At 41.7% G+C, this 18,060-nt stretch overlaps 1 long non-coding RNA gene across 1 annotated transcript; it reads left to right on the top strand.

Moving 5' to 3' along the window:
• The first annotated feature begins 625 nt into the window (after positions 1–625).
• Positions 626–17,561, top strand: LOC143784558 (uncharacterized). Its single transcript, XR_013217814.1, has 3 exons — positions 626–733; positions 9,174–9,411; positions 17,448–17,561. It is a non-coding gene; the product is annotated as an uncharacterized LOC143784558 (long non-coding RNA).
• Positions 17,562–18,060: the final 499 nt, after the last annotated feature.

Below are 18,060 nucleotides of genomic sequence, written 5' to 3'. Positions count from 1 at the left end.
ATTTTCTAAATTTGCAGCTATTTAGACCACCCGATATTATCGGCCGGGGTGGCTTGCCAAATAGAGAAAAAAGATTTCTTATGATAAGTAGAATACAGAAATAACTCAAAATTACTGTATTAAAGGGATAAACCGAGAGGAGCGAGATTGGACATGCTGTTTTATTTCTGGAGGAGTCACCACTATTTAAAAATTGATAATCCCTAATTGTACAGTCATATTTTGGGTATACTTGCCTCCTTCCATGCTTGCCTAGTAGGTGGGCTCTCTCTGGTGTGTCAGATCTATGTTGTGTACTTAGAGCCAATCAGATGTCTCCTCTGCCACTCCTCCCTCTTCCTGCTGCTCCTCCCCTTACTAAATGAAAAGCTGCAGCTGCATCTCCCTCCTCTCCCCCTTTTCACTAAATGGAGGATTATAGGCATTTACAGAGTGACAGAAGACAAAGAAAATGTTGAAAGGAGGTGAAGAAGTTGATATGGCACAGGATATTTAAAGGTGGCCACAAATATATTTTCTAAGAGTTAAGATCCTAATAAATGTGGCCAAAAGCGGGAAATACCACAAACAAATAACAAAACACATACTTATACAATGGTTTTATTCCTCTCTAGACAAGTGGCCATTGGTCTCGACTGTCTCATACCAGACACCATTAAGGCTAGTGATTGGCTGCAAGGAAGCAAAGACCGGTGAGACACAGTGGAGCAGTGGCGCTGGCACCACATGTATGGTGGGTAATACGTTTTTTCTATTATCTTGCATGCCCTTGGTATGTTCCTTGGACACATTTTTTTAAGATCTCGAAATAACAGTTTAAGACAACGGCTCTCGTGTTCTTTCATGATACTGTAAGTAGTGAAAAACTAGAGAATTTGCAAGAAGATATAGTAAAACTTACCTGGGACTTCTGCAATCTAATGAAAGGGGTATATCCATACAATATTCATAGAAGAGGCAGGCCACACCTATAGGACCGGTATCTGTCTTGAGAACGGAGGTCCATCTTACATCGCTACGAGTAGATAGGTGACAAGCAACTTGTGTATATGCCACAAATTCCTGAGATGGGAATAGTAGCCCTTTAAGGCTTTAAAGTTAAGATTATATTTCGTATTAGTTTTAGCTGCCGAAAAAGTTTGTTTTCCTCTTTAGTTACAAGTGTTCTCGTGGTTAATGGAATTTTGATCTACTGTACAATAGACTGCCTCTAAATGCTGCACAGACTTGTTTTAGGATCCTCCCATTCAGGCAAAAGCAAACATCAGCAGATTGTGTGATATCCTGTATCAAGGCAGGGGAAGTGCTGGGACAAAGAAAGATTAAGAGGTACGGGAGACGGAGTATCGGGTGAGTGTTGGAGTAGCGTTTGGTGAAAAGCTGTAATAAATACCCCATAACTGGGTTTTTTGGATTCCACTTTTTACCGTGAAGCTTTAAAGACACGTTGACGGCAGTTCTTATGTCTGATGTGTCGATGCTTTCATGAGATTTGTGAACAGCCATTTTTCTATGATTCTTCAATATCTGTAATTATGGTAATACATCCATTCTCTTTTGTGCGCCTGAATCACTACGAGAGCGATTGAAAGGAGAGAAATGTATATGGATGAGGTTTATCAGAATAAATATTGTAATATATGAAAATGACAAAAAAAAACCCCTTACATCTCCAGAACTCTAGTTCGGTCCTCATCACACACGATACTTCTCTCCTCGATATTATCCCTTATTTACGCCTTGTTCAGTTGAGCATTTTAACCTTCAGTTGGTTGTCCAATTCAATTTGGCCTCCTGATGTGAATTAGATCCTAAGATGAGGAGTGGTAGAAGCTTCTCGAGGAATCAAGTCAATAAAAAAATAATTACCTGCCATCCAAAAATGGTTTGGATTCATTTTCTGGCCAAAATGAGCTGTGAACATAACCCAACTGACCTACTTTCGAAGAATAGGGAAGCCAAAATAAAAGTAAGACCCAACCTCTAGTAGATAGAATTCCCAGTAGAGTGGAGCCTCGTGAGGACCAATTGAAGATCCTAAGAGGTCATAACTGGTGGTGCTCAGTACTTTTCATAAGGAGAAGTGGTGGTGCATGTCAGGTCACTCTTGGTTAAGTCTTCGGGTTGAAAAGCCTAGTAATCTGTTTGCAGATTTACCATGGATCATCTTTGATTTGACCATCAGGTTGGTGGAAGATCTTCCACCGAGCAGTCAATAAGGGACAACAAAAGTCTAACTGAAGTTTTTCACATATTTCCTGTTGACAAGTGTCAGATTGTCCCAACCGAGTAACCAAGGATTCTTTAGAATGCCCGAGATCTGTCCAAATAATGGGCACCAAGGACCACGAGAAGACAATTCCATTTAGAGGTGACTTTGAAGCAATCACTTCACACCGGGGTCTTGTCCGAGCCCTATGGATAAGTTTCATGCACACATGTTGGGAGCTGTATGCACATACACCAAATGTAGGTGCACTATTTCTGCTGGTGGTCTCGAAGAACCGAAGTATGAGATTGACATGGATGAATGTCTTCACAGGTGAGACCACTTCTAAATGGGATGAAAAGATATGGACGTGGACATCAGATTACGGTGTCCATATATTTTTGTCCATGTAGAACATTTCATAAAAATCCATAAAAGTAGAGCTTCAATCTAGAACTTTTCATCACCTCCTCTCTAGATTACTGCACAGAAATTCAGATATAATATTTTGGTATCTCTTCTAACAAGTGGTGGGGTGAGCAGACATTTCCCCGAACACAATAACAAGCTGTCCTTTTCTGCGACGGACAAAGAGCATCTTTTAATGAGAATTTGTACAAAATGTTTCTGGAAATAACAAATCGTCGCCATCGCTCTCCTCCTCTGGTTATTAATCTCGTAATTGGCTGTTGCTTTCCCAGCTTTAAAGGCTGTGACAATTCGTGAGTGAAACTCGCGGTCATTGTTATGTAAAGTACTCGCCAGCGCCATCTAATCACGCCACCTAGCCACTGAATTACTTTCAGCAGCTGATAAAAATTCTCCATTAAAAAAATAAATAAATAAATTGAGAGATCTTGTTAAAGAGCAAACGCAGATGAGGAAATAAAAAGGGAATTATTATGATTTGTAAGTAGGAGTATCGCAGAACTTAACATAAAGGGATGTGTATTGGAGCTACGTCGGGAACTACATATTTTTTTTCTTTTTTTATGTAGTCAGTTGAGCTAAATGCCACATTTATTGACTACAGCAGCCTCGGAATTACTCTTTAGTATATTCTTTAGTACTTAGAGCCCTATTGGCTGTTATGACCTGCTGCCCCACTGGCTGTTATAACCCATTGCAGACATGATGCATAGCCAAACAGCAGCTTGTTGCAGCATTCCTATGGAATCTTAAGCCTGTCCTCGTGTGCAATGAACTCCAGGTCGCTAATCTTTTTTAGTTTGCTGCAACCACTTTCTTCACATCCCACTAAACTTTTCAAGTCAGAAGGACTTCTTATGAAACTAAACTTTGGTGGGCTGTGAGGTATCCTGTTTAAGGTCCAATGACAAGAAAGCATCAGCTTTCTCACCAAATACAAGATGTATTCTCATAGAATGTCTCTATAATCGTTTGACTACATTTTGCCCTACACACAATGCAAGCTTCCAGTGCCAGAGGAAGCAAAGCAGCCACAGAGCTTCACTGAGCCACCACCATGCTTCACTGTAGGCATCACTGAGCCATTACCATGCTTCACTGTAGGCATCACCGAGTCACCACCATGCTTCAACATAGGCATTTCCAAGCCACTGCTATCCTTAACTTTAAGCATCACAGAACCATCACCAACCTTCACAGTTTAAGCATCACAGAACCATCGCCAATCTTCACTGTAGGCATCACCAAGCCACTGCCATACTTCACTATACGCATCACTCAAGCTACTGCCATGCTTTACTGTAAAAATCACTGTGCCACCACCATGCTTAACTGTAGACATACCTGAACTCCCACCGTGTTTCACTGTAGGCCGGGTGTTCTTTTCAGTGTATGCTTCTATGATCCTCCTCCAGACATACCGCTGATCCATTGGCTCAAAAACTCCAGTTTTGTTTCATTGCTCCTCAGAACAGAATCCCAGAACTTCTGTGACTTATTTTTTTAGTTTTGAGCATATTAAGTACCATTTTTGAACTTTTGGGTCGGCAGAGGTGACGCCTTGGAGTTCAGACATGGAGACCTTCATGCTTTAGTATGTATCTCACTGTGCAAGCTGGAAAATTAGCACCTGTTGCCACCACATCTGCTTTAGGTGTTTTGCAGACCCTCTAAGGATTTTTGACCACTCGCCTCTTCAGGAATCTGTTAGCAGCCGGTGACAGCTTCCTCTTTCTGCCACGTCCAGATGGTGTGTTCCTATAACTCTTAACTTGTGAACTCTGCTTCCATATGTATCTCAAGGAACATTCAATGTTTCTGTATATTTTTATTTAATCTTGCTTGTTTGCTCACAGCAACAATGTACCACTCTCTTAACCACCAAGAATATTAATGACCAGTAGTCCATTGCATATGATGACTGGGATAAAATACCTTAAGAATACTGCCAGAAGTTGGTGTCTTGCTATGCATCACTTTTTCAGCAGATTATAACAGCCAGAGGTATAGCAGGTCATAACAGCCAGAGGTGTAACAGGTCATAACAGCCAGAGGTGCAGCAGGTAATAACAGCCAGAGGTGCAGTAGGTCATAACAGCTACAGGTGTAGCAGGTAATAACAGCCAAAGGTGTAGCAGGTCACAGTCAGAAGTGTAGTAGGTCATAATAGCTAGAGGTGCAACAGGTAACAACAGCCAGAGGTGTAGCAGGTCACAGCCAGAGGTGCAGCAGATCATAACAGCCAGGGGTGTAGCAGGTAATAACAGCCAGAGGTGTAGCAGGTAATAACAGCCAGAGGTGTAGCAGGTCACAGTCAGAGGTGTAGTAGGTCATAATAGCTAGAGGTGCAACATGTAATAACAGCCAGAAGTGTAGCAGGTCACAGCCAGAGGTGCAGCAGGTCATAACAGCCAGGGATGTAGCAGGTAATAACAGCCAGAGGTGTAGCAGGTAATAACAGCCAGAGGTGTAGCAGGTCACAGTCAGAGGTGTAATAGGTCGTAATAGCTAAAGGTGCAACAAGTAATAACAGCCAGAGGTGTAGCAGGTCATAACAGCCAGAGGTGTAACAGGTCATAACAGCCAGAGGTGCAGCAGGTAATAACAGCCAGAGGTGCAGTAGGTCATAACAGCTACAGGTGTAGCAGGTAATAACAGCCAAAGGTGTAGCAGGTCACAGTCAGAAGTGTAGTAGGTCATAATAGCTAGAGGTGCAACAGGTAACAACAGCCAGAGGTGTAGCAGGTCACAGCCAGAGGTGCAGCAGATCATAACAGCCAGGGGTGTAGCAGGTAATAACAGCCAGAGGTGTAGCAGGTAATAACAGCCAGAGGTGTAGCAGGTCACAGTCAGAGGTGTAGTAGGTCATAATAGCTAGAGGTGCAACATGTAATAACAGCCAGAAGTGTAGCAGGTCACAGCCAGAGGTGCAGCAGGTCATAACAGCCAGGGATGTAGCAGGTAATAACAGCCAGAGGTGTAGCAGGTAATAACAGCCAGAGGTGTAGCAGGTCACAGTCAGAGGTGTAATAGGTCGTAATAGCTAAAGGTGCAACAAGTAATAACAGCCAGAGGTGTAGCAGGTCATGACAGCCAAAGGTGTAGCAGGTCATAACAGCCAGAGGGGATATACTAAGTACTACAGGCTCTGATAAAGGTGTGAATAATTCTGAGCCTGCCACGGTCAGTAAAAATGGCATTCTGACTGGAATTTGATGAAACCACTTGTTATATCAGTTGTGTTCAGATATTTTTTACATTGCTCTTGTTTCATGGATTTATTGCAAACCAATTATGAGACTTTTGCTAATAAACCTAATTAGCAATGTTTAATTTTGATTGCAACCGTGTATTTGTCAAAAATAATCCATTATATTCCGGTATGGCTCACTTCTTCACTATTAGACCCCCGTGGATTGGTAGAAAGTGCTGAAGATCAATACTCCTCACATTCATAAATGATCCCTCCCGCTGTCTGTTCTCACATTATGATCTCTGTATTACCAACAGTGTCTCGAACTGAGATTTGCCTTCGTTCCTTTGTCCCTGATAATATGTGTTACAGGTTAGGAAATCTGCCTGGGAGCTTTCTCTCTAATCCTTTGTACCCGATTTAATTAGGTGTCTTGCTGAAAACCGTAATTTGAGTGACGGCTGCTGAATAGCCGTTAGACAGGTACAAGAAAAGGGAGAGACGTATTCCTAATCATTGATCCGACTTCTAAAATCTATCACATCCATTGTGCAGAGGAGATGGCTGATGTGTGCGCATTCACATGCGATCCTCGGTTTCAAGTGTTGGTATACTCGGCGGTATACGTGCAGGACCTGGCAGGACCTGCGTAACATCTTCCGTCACGTGGTACGGATTGAAAAGAGGACCATAAAACCAACGCGTTTCGGAATTCTTCCCTGATGAAGGAATCCGTAAGAATTCCGAAACGCGTTGGTTTTTTTGCAAGTCACGAAAACTGATGAAAAACCACACGCTATGATGGTAAAAAATGCCGTAATTATTCTTTAATAGTCCATTTTTGAAATCATAAAATGTATCCCTGGTGGGCTAGTGGTGGCAATTTTGTCCTTCTCCCTGATAGGCTGGTGGTAAAAATGTCGCCATGATTTTTTGTAGGAAAGATTTGACACCTTTAATAAAACGTAATTAAGTGATGTCACTATGATAACACTTCTAAGTAAACTAATTTTGATACAGTAGGGTGGAATAAAGTTGACTTTTTCTTACAAATAATTCACATCCTAATAAATTATAATTTTATAGTGCAGAAAATAACAATAAAATAAATGTCGGCGCAGATCATGAGAGCGAAGAATGCTCTGATGAAGATGGAATTTTAACGAACCCTGTAACCGGCTGTTCTGCAGGTTAATTGCACTTAAGCCTTTGGATAATATTAATTATGCATATTTCGTTTTGCTCCCTATGGGACGCCGAGCTTTTTGCAGCAGAAAATGTAGAAGAAAGCGTGGAAATTACATCCATAAGTGGTGAGTGGAAAGTAATGACATTGTGAAAGCTCCCGACTGTGCAGGGAAAGAGTCGGATCTCCTCCGTACAGCCAGGGCTAATTTACCATGGAAAGCCCAATCACTGATGGACAAACAATAGGCGGAAAAAAAAAAATCCTCCTTTAACGCTTCGTTAAAGTAACTAAGAAATTTAAGAGTTGTATTGATTAACCCCTTAACCCTTCGAGGACTGTAAATGTATCCAATCGAATTGGTTTTAGTTTGAAACTCTTGGACAGGAATGCCCCTGGGTCCTCAAAGGGTTAAGGGCCAGAAGATTTTTAACTTTTGCTCTTTAGTTTTTCCTTCTTCCCCTCCCTCGCCTTCTTCCAAGAGACATAACTAATAATTGGAAACTTTGTTTTTCGCAGGATGAGTTTTAGTTTTGACTGTCTCCATTCAATAATCATTTATTTGTGCTGAAAAAAACTAAATTGGGGGAGAGGGGATTGGAGAAAAAAAATAGCAATTCCACCATTGTTTTTCTTTTTTTTCTTTTTTTAAATTTATTCAGTTTTTGTTTTAAAAATTTTAAAAAAATGCAATTTTGACTTTGTTTTTTTTGAGGGTTTTATGTCGGGTTTAGTTTTTACAGTGTTCAGTTTAGTTTTCTTTTTTTGCTTCACTAATTTAAGAAAAATATAAAACTTGCAAAAATGTTGACTTCGGTCGCCACAATCTGAGAGCCAAAACTTAGGTATACATTAGATAGAGATGTATGAGGTCTTTTTTTTTGTTGTTTTTATCAGTAGCATTTTGGAGTTTATATGACTTTTTTAATGCTTTTTTTTTAAGGTGATGTGAGCAAAAAAAGTGATTTTAATGTTCTCCGTATGGAATTAATATTTGTGTATTTAATTAATTTGGACAATTATACAAAATATTTAACTTTTTTTTTTAGATTTCACTATTTGATTAACAGGAAGGGGTGAGATCAGATTTTTTTTTATCATTTTTTATTTTTTTAAGTATTTTTTTTGTATTTTTTATGCATTTATTTTATATATTTTTATGTATTTCTTTTATATATATTTTTTATGTATTTCTTTAATATATTTATTTTTTATGTATTTTATATATTTTCCATGTATTTCTTTTATATACATATTTTTTATGTATTTCTTTTATAAATTTTTATGTATTTCGTTTATATATATTTTTCATGTATTTCTTTTATATACATTTTTTTATTTATTTTTTTATATATTTTTTATGTTTTTTCTTTTTTTATATTTTTATGTATTTCTTTTATACTTTATGTATTTCTTTTATACTTTTTTATGTATTTCTTTTATATATTTGTTATTTTTTATGCATTTATTTTATATTTTTTATGTTTTTCTTTGATATATTTTTATGCATATATATATATATATATATATATATATATTTATATATATATTTATGTTTTTTACATGTTTTATTAATCTCCTTAGGTGACTGGGACCTGTGATCGCCTAGACCACCTATACCTGCACTGTGATACAGCAGTTTATTGTAAAATTACTAATCTCCTATAGGTTTCATAGGAGGAGTAGGTCTTCGCTAGACCCTTTGATGCCAGCATAATTAATTAGGACCCCACAATCGGTCTGTGGTTCTGGATTCTAGGGTGCCTACCATCTTTTAAGGAGAGATGACAGCAGATACAAAACGTGCCTCTTTCTCTGGAGGACTCAGTATGGTCTTCAATTATACAAAAAGCCCATCGATTTCAATAAGATCTGTGTAATACTTCAGTTCACCAGCGGAGGCACTGCAGGGAAATTGAACGCTTAAAGCCAAGCTCCACCCCTGCAGATCACAGCTGATCATTTAAGGTGACACCACCAAATAGTTGAGTGATCCATCTAAGGAAAAGAAGGCCATTTAAAGGGACTATTTAAAGGGGAAGTTGCTCTATAAACAATATAATTCAGCTATGATACAGAAATGGTTACACAATATTCCAGAAAAAGGAGTCAATTTTACCTCTTGATTTTTTTCCCCTTCCTTTCATGTTCCTCAGGCGAAGAAACTCCAGATCTGATCATACGAAACATGAAACACATTTGGAGTTGGCAGTAAATAAAGAAATGAGTGTTCTCAGATCTGTCAGTGAATGCGAGAAGTGGGAGACGCAACGAGAGCTCTTTCCTGCGTAGCTTTGCCACGGTGTCTCCTAACCAGTGTCCTGATCAAACATGTAGATGTTCTGAGGAAGGAGATGGAAAAACCTGCCTTAGGTGACATGGATACTTAAAGGGGTAAGTTTAAAATTATGAAAACATGCCTGCTTCCAAAAACAGCGCCACATCTATCGGATGGTTGTGTCTGGTACTGCAACTCGGCCCTATTTACTTTAATAGAGCTGTGCTGCAATACCAGACACTACCTGCAGACTTGTGTGGTGCTGTTCTTCTATTCTTCTACCCCTTTAACTGCTGAAGGACGTGACCAATTTTTGTTTTTGTGATTTTGTTTTTCCTCCTTTTACGTGTACTTTCTTACAACCCCAGCGATGAACATCGAAGGTTTAAAAAAAAGGTTAGCGTTTTTGACTTACATATGACAATTTTGATCACTATTTATTCATTTTTTGTCGTTTTTTTTTTTTTTTTTATTATGGCGTTTATATTATGTGTTAAAAAATTTTATCATACCAGGAAAGGGAGACTTATACCAGGAAAAGGCCCAGCATGGAGGATATTATACCTGGAAGGGGCTCAAGATGGAGGACATTATACCTGGAAGGGGCTCAGGATGGAGGACATTATACCTGGAAGGGGCTCAGGATGGAGGACATTAGGGACCAGGAAGGAGGGCAAATATTGCAGGAAGGGGCCAGGATGGGAGATATTATTACAGGATGGGGGACATTATACCAGGAAAGGGCTCAGGATTGGAGGACATTACACCACTCAAGGGAGACATTATACCAGGGAAAGGCCAAAGACATTATTGTAGGATGGAGCTAGGATGGGGAAAATTATCACAGGACAGAGGAATAGGATGGGGGACATTATTACAGGAAGGACCAAGGATTGGGGCCATTGTTACATGAGAGGGTGAACATGTACAGTATGTTTTCGCAGGATCTAGAACGCTACAGTGGCCCATATATCTGACAAACATGCAGGTGGGGGCCCAAATTTTGCACATCAGACTCTCGTTGCACCACTGCTTCTGATACATAGTGAAAATCATGGTCTTCTATGAAGCCCAGCATGCTGCATATGGAAAGATATTACCTATGGATACAATCCCTCTCAGGAGCATTGATGTCCTCATCACTAATCCCACCCTAAAAGACTCTGTGATTATAAAGAGGTTACTAGAAAAAGTAGATACCACTCAGACTCCCAGAGAGTCAGAAAATCTCCTGCATCCTCCTGACACCTTCTAGAAATCAGTGATTCTGGAAGGCTTCTTCTGTCCGGTGTTCCAGGGGGGCGGGATCAAGGTTCCGAGGGGGCGGGACATGAGTATGGAGTGGGTGTGATCAAAGTGTCAGTGTGGCTGTGTCCTCATTCACTATCGGATGCCAAGTCCACAGAGTTGCATACCTCCCAACCGTCCCGGATCCCGCGGGACTGTCCTGATTTTTACAGTCGGCCCCGGGATCCCGGGAGGGACATTAGTTGTCCCGCACTACGTGCCTAGGGCGGGGACAATGCAGGGGGCGGCACCTGAGTAACTTAGGTTTGTGGCTGTTTTTTTTTTTTTTTTATATATATAAAAGCTGGGTCACTTCCCCACCGACCCCGCCCCCTGTGCGGCACTGCGCTGCCTGCCACGCTGCCTGCCACGCTGAGGGAGAGAGGCTGAGAGCCAGCAGCGATCAAGATGAGAGGTCAGCGACTCAGCATACCTCCTGTGTGTGCACGGAGCTCCGGCTTCTCCTGCTCTTATCTGCTATCCCGGCAGAGAAGGAGAGACGGGGGAGGTGCCGGGACAGTGCAGAGCTCTGTCTGAGCAGCCGGAGAAACTGAAGAGCTGCACATGGACATCAGCCAACCCTGCAACACAGAGGAGATTGTGTGTGTGTGTGTGTTTGTGTGTGTGTGATGCTGCATGTGTGTGTGTGTGAGATGTGTGTGTGTGTGTGTGAGATGCATGTGTGTGTGTGAGATGCTGCATGTGTGTGTGTGTGTGTGTGAGATGCTGTGTGTGTGTGTGTGTGTGTGTGTGTGAGATGCTGCATGTGTGTGTGTGAGATGCTGCATGTGTGTGTGTCTGATGCTGCATGTGTGTGTGTCTGATGCTGCATGTGTGTGTGTCTGATGCTGCATGTGTGTGTGTCTGATGCTGCATGTGTGTGTCTGATGCTGTGTGTGTGTGTGTCTGATGCTGCATGTGTGTGTGTGAGATGCTGCATGTGTGTGTGTCATGTGTGTATGAGGTACCTGGTGTGTATGTGATGGCTGCGTGTGTGTGATGGGTGTGTGTGATGGCTGCGTGTGTGTGTGTGATGGCTGCGTGTGTGTGTGTGATGGCTGCGTGTGTGTGTGATGGCTGCGTGTGTGATGGCGGCGTGTGTGTGTGTGATGGCTGCATGTGTGTGTGATGGCTGCATGTGTGATGCATTTGTGTCAAAGCTGCATGTGTTTGTGAGCTGCGTTTGTGATGCTGCGTGTGTATGTGTGATACTGCGTGTGTGTGTGTGATACTGCGTGTGTGTGTGTGTGTGATGCTGCGTGTGTGTGAGCTGCGTGCGTGTGTGAGCTGTGTGTGTGCTGCGTGTGTGTGAGCCGTGTGTGAGCTGTGTGTGTGAGCTGCGTGCCTGTATGTCATTATACAGTATGGAGAACTGTGGCCATTATACAGTATGGAGCATCATGTGCAGTCATTATACAGTATGGAGCATCATGTGCGTTCATTAGACAGTATGGAGCATCATGTGCAGTCATTATACAGTATGGAGCATCATGTGCGGTCATTATACAGTATGGAGCACTATGTGTGGCCATTATACAGTATGGAGCATCATGTGCGGTCATTATACAGTATGGAGCATCATGTGTGGCCATTAGACAGTATGGAGCATCATGTGTGGTCATTATACAGTATGGAGAATCATGTGGGGCCATTATACAGTATGGAGCATCATGTGCGGTCATTATACAGCATTGAGCATCATGTGCGGTCATTAGACAGTATGGAGCATCATGTGTGGTCATTATACAGTATGTAGAGTCATGTGTGGTCATTATACAGTATGGAGAATCATGTGGGGCCATTATACAGTATGGAGCATCATGTGCGGTCATTATACAGCATTGAGCATCATGTGCGGTCATTAGACAGTATGGAGCATCATGTGTGGTCATTATACAGTATGGAGAATCATGTGTGGTCATTATACAGTATGGAGAATCATGTGTGGCCGTTATACAGTATGGAGCATCATGTGCGGTCATTATACAGTATGGAGCATCATGTGCGGACATTATACAGTATGGAGCATCATGTGCGGTCATTATACAGTATGCAGCCTCATGTGCGGTCATTATACAGTATGGAGCATCATGTGCGGCCATTATACAGTATGGAGCATCATGTGCGGTCATTATACAGTATGCATGCGGTCATTATACAGTATGCAGCCTCATGTGCGGTCATTATACAGTATGGAGCATCATGTGCGGCCATTATACAGTATGGAGCATCATGTGCGGTCATTATACAGTATGGAGCATCATGTGCGGTCATTATACAGTATGGAGCATCATGTGCGGCCATTATACAGTATGCATGCGGTCATTATACAGTATGGAGCGTCATGTGTGTTCATTATACAGTATGGAGCGTCATGTGTGGCCATTATACAGTATGGGGCATCATGTGTGGTCATTATACAGTATGGAGCACTGTGTGGCCATATTTTTTGTTTATAAGTATTGTATATGAAACAGTGTGATCAGCAGTGCTAAATGGGTGTGGTTGGGACGTGGATATGGGTGTGACTAATTATGAATGGGTGTGGTCAGAGGCGTGGCCTTTATCCCTCTTTCCCGTCTTCAAAAGTTGGGAGGTATGGAGTTGGCAAGTTTGCTATAAAGTCATGACTATGCAGCAACTAGGCCGCACTTTTCCATAACGTCTAACTCACATTCATATTCATCTAGAAAAGTTTCCATCAAGAGCACTGAGAACATTACAATCAATATCTGAACAACTCATGTCCTGTTCTCCAGACAAAGCCCGCGCCGAGGCCAGGATATCACCCACAGAGCACCATGTCTAGCCTCCGTCTTCCTCAAGTTGCCATAGTAACCATCTGAAATCTTCCCTTCTCCCGCTCATCATCAGTGTTAACATGCACATTTCGATCTCCGCTTCACCCCAATGAGTTCCAATAAACTTGTATTTGGATCATCGACCGTCCATCCATGCTTAACCTAAGGGGTCTTTGCCCGCACGCCGCATTTCAATTAGGTCTTCCATGACTTTTAGATGAGAGGGAACAGAATCTAACTTTCACGTTAAGTTCCGTATCCTGCTTCCTGAGGCGGATGTCTGCCACCTGTGGCCCCTCATCTCTCGGGAAATGCATGGTAAGAGTTGTAGTTATCACTACAAACCAGGAAGACACAGGTTACAGGCCACGCCGCGACGCTATGCCGTTTAGCGATCATGTTATTTCTTTTTTTTCATTGATAGATCGGGCGATCCTGAATGCAGCGATACCAAACAGGTGTAGGTTTTATTTTACTTTTTTTAATTGTTTAATTTTCTTTGAACTTTTATGTTTTTTTTTTTATATATATTTTTAAACACTTTTTTTTTACTTTTGGTATGCTTCAATAGCCTCCATGAGAGGCTAGAAGCTGCCATAGAGCGATCGGCTCTGCTACATAGAGGCGATGCTCAGATCGCCCCTATGCAGCAGAATTACAGCATTGCTATGAGCGCCGACCACAGGGTGGCGCTCACAATCTGCCATCAACAACCATAGAGGTCTCGAGGAGACCTCTGGTTGTGATGGCAACGCAGCGATGACCCCCAATCACGTGACGGGGGTCGTCGCTGAGCGTATTTCCGGACCGGCGTCCAGAAGTGCATTTAAATGCCCGCTGTCAGTTTGACTACTTAACTACTTAATAGGCGCAGGCGGAACGCGATTTCGCTCGCGCCAATTGCGGACACATGTCGATTGAGTTGTGCCAGCTTCTAGCCTCCCATGGAGGCAATTGAAGCATGGCAAAAGTAAAAAAAAAAAGTGTTTAAAAATATAGAAAAGATTAAAAAAAAATAAAAGTCCAAATCACCCCCCCTTACACATCAATCAAAATAAAGCAATAAAATAAAAAATCAAACCTACACATATTTTGTATCGCCGCGTTCAGAATCACCTGATCTATCAATAAAATGAAGAATTAACCTGATCGCTAAACGGCGTAGCGATAAAAAAAAATTAAAATGACAGAATTACATTTTTTTGGGTCGCCATGACAATGCATTAAGATGCAAAAACGGGCAATCAAAAGAACGTATCTGCACAAAAGTGGTATCATTAAAAACGTCAGCTCGTCCCGCAAAAATAAGCCCTCACTCGGCCATAAATAAAAAAGCAAAAAATAAGCCCTCGCTCGGCCATAACTAAAAAGGGTATGGCTCTGGAAAGAAGGGGAACGAAAAATAAAAATGAAAAATCGAAAAAAGCTCCGGTCATGGAAGGGTTAAAAACCTTACGTGACCCAGACTTTTGGAGCACATATTCGTGTTCAGCATATCAAAATCTATAAGATACAATAAAATTTTCTCAGGGGACAAGAACTTCCCTGAAATTTGTTAAGCAAGGTAATCAGTGTTTTTACTGTAGAATTATAACAGAATATTATACAGTTTCGTATCATTTCTCAAAAACCTTACGTGATAGGAAAAATCTGAAGTCATTTCTGAAATCAGCATGAAAAAAATCTATCAGGAACGCTCAAAATTGTCCAAGGGACAAAACTTCTGTAACAGCGTTATTAGGCTTGGAGAAAGGTGGGAGATGAGGTGCAAAAGTTGGCAGTAGGCAGGAGGCAGGAGAAGGCTCACCGAGCTTTGGTCCATCAGCAGTCATGGACTACTGACATGGCCACTGGACCAGGGAACTCAAATCTACCCACTGGCATCCTCGGCGCGTCTTTTGATGACTAGGCTCAGCGAGACATCAGGCAGTGAACACATCCTCCCCTCTTGTCCTCATCCGCGTTCCGTGGGTACAATGGTCTGCCTCTTGCCTCTTGTTCCAGTCACGACTAGAACATTGTCCTCTCCGCTCCGACACTTCGCCACTGCTCAGAATTCATCTGGCGTTGTCTTCCAACTTTTATCCATCTTTTCAGAACTAAACCTAAAGCCCAACTTCAGAAGTAAAGGACTTTGTGCCCCCCAGCAGCGGCTTATCTCAGGACTGAGAGTAGAATTCGAGGCTTTATCTTAAGCATCAGGAGTTCTTTATCTGCTCCCCAGTGACGGGGGCTTCCAGAGATAAGATTCGTCATGGTCCTTCATGTATTAGTGGGGGTTATAATAATTCAATATTTATTATCATCGAGAACTGGAATGACTTGGAGACCGTGTCCTCCCTACGTGGCGGCACACATGGACAATACGGACATACGCTGGCATAAATGTTCGATAAAGCCCAGTCGTTTGGGGTAGATGTTCCACCATCAACACTAGACGTTGGGGCAGATGACTCCTCCTAAAATCTGTCTGTGCTCAGTAAATGCTTTTATGTATTTAACAGATTTTCTGCTTTTTATGTTGCTGGTCCCAAATTCTGGACACTTAGTATGGGAGGCAGAAACACTAACAGTGAGCCACGTTTTCTCTGGAGCAGAAGATTCTATAAAGTTGACTATTGAAGCTATTTGCACATTTTGCTTCTATCCTAGTGTGGCTTTTGGTATTTTTTTATGTCTGCCATCACTCAGTTAATGTTGGCTCTCATGCATAGTCCCTGGTGGCCAGTGCTTGCTTAGTGCCCATAGGTCAGTTGTATACTCAGTGTACATGAAGGTCACCATAAGTAAAACATGGGCAAAAAATAATATTTATTAATCAGGATATTTCCCTTTAAAATTACATAATAACAAAAAACATTCAAAAATAGCAATAATACATTCCTCAAATTAATCAGAATACACAAATGTATTAAAATCTCATTATTTTTTTTTAATGGTCACATATCTTGATATTTCCTCATCTACCGGTTTCTGTCGTTCTGTGCACAGAAATGTTTTAATTGTTTTAGCAGGAAAGAAAATTCGTCTCCCCGGGATTATTATAAAGGTTATATTTAACGAGCCCGTTTATCCTTTACACCAGGAAATTGTGACCCGGCTCATATTAATTGACAATTAGTCATTGCTGAAAAAGTCCGGCCTTGAGGATCATACTATGAAGGGCTCGGTAATATCATGCACCAAGGACTATGGTCCTGACTTGTTGCCTAGTGGTCCTTTACAATAAGGACCTTACTTGCTGGGTAACTATGGAAAAGTCTGATGACTTTTATGAGTTTTCTCCAATTACAGTGCTTAAATTTGGGCACAGATCGATAAATAATGATGTAGGAGGAGCTAGAGAGATCCTCAGGGGTGTGACTAAAGCAGAAAGGAGGAGCATATGAACATTAAACTAGTTCCTATCAAAGAGAGAGAGGTAGAAGATGTCTATACCATAAAGGCAAGTCATAAAGTTGCTGTGGGAACACTGAAGAGGGAAGGGGCATACCAAATATGCAAATTGTGTAGTTCTGTCCTCTGTTCCCGCCCCTGCAGATCTGTTTAAATGAGGAAATGTCCACAACTTTATACTATGCTCACCAACACACGTCTTTCCAGGCATTTCTGTCTTTGTTTTTTTCTGTTCAGTGGCCAGTGTGAACGTGCGCTTACACGCTGCATGCACACCAGTTTATATCCCTGTTCATACCTTTGGGTGTCTTTCCAGGAATTGCAGCAGTAATTTAATGAAATCTATGACATTTTTATTTTCATTTCCCAGCGACCTATTTTTAACCCTTTGAAAGTCTAATCTACGTCTAATAAAGTAATATTCCCTTATGACACCTTGTGGGGAATATCTGAATTTTAATCAAGGTCTAGAAAAAGGGCTTTTTTTCCTAATAATTTCCATCTTTAATACGCAGATCTACTCCAGGCACTTGATTAATTTAAAGGACGATGATTTTATTGGCAATTTCACTGCTACTTTTTTTTAACTTAAATTAATATATTTTGGACTAAAAATAATTTTTGCAATTTGATTTTATAAAAAATGTTGTGCCGTTTGTCTTTTACAGACTCTTTGCTTCCCTGCGCAGAGGGTCAGAGACACTGGTACGAAGTACAGGTGGACAGAGGCAATCCAGGGTCAGGGCAGGCAGCCCGGCTTCAATGTACGTATCCAAGGTCAGGAGCGGAGAAGTTAGGAAAAACGGGTAGGTAATCCGGGTCAGGAAACAGGAGAGACAATACAAGAGCGCACCTTACAGGAATCTATACAGAGACTGAACTAGATCCTTAGATCAGGTGAGGAGTGGTGCAAGGAGCCATATAATAAAATCCCCAACTACTTGGGGATAGGCTAAAGGATCTCACCTCTGCAGGACACTATGGGGTAAAGTGCCTGTAGGAAGCTTCCCTGCCTCCCTATAGTCAGGTGGAGGCTCACCAGCAGCAGGTGGATGCAGCAGTGTGGAAAATGCTGCAAGAGGCAGCTCAGCGAGACATCCTGCTACTGGGGAGACCAGAGCGATGACCACATGGAGTAGAGCGGCGCTTAGTGCCCGTGAGAGTCGCCGGGGTGACAAATAAACTGATAAATTAATTAAAAAAGAGATGTTCAAATTCCTCCTCTGCAGCACCCCACATAGTATGATGGACCCTACAGCTCATGGCATGCAAAATATTGGA

The sequence above is a fragment of the Ranitomeya variabilis genome, chromosome 7 (genome assembly GCF_051348905.1).
Source record: "Ranitomeya variabilis isolate aRanVar5 chromosome 7, aRanVar5.hap1, whole genome shotgun sequence".
Lineage (NCBI taxonomy): Eukaryota > Metazoa > Chordata > Amphibia > Anura > Dendrobatidae > Ranitomeya > Ranitomeya variabilis.
The sequence above is the reverse complement of the archived record's forward strand: the minus strand, read 5'-3'. Positions and strand labels throughout refer to the sequence as shown.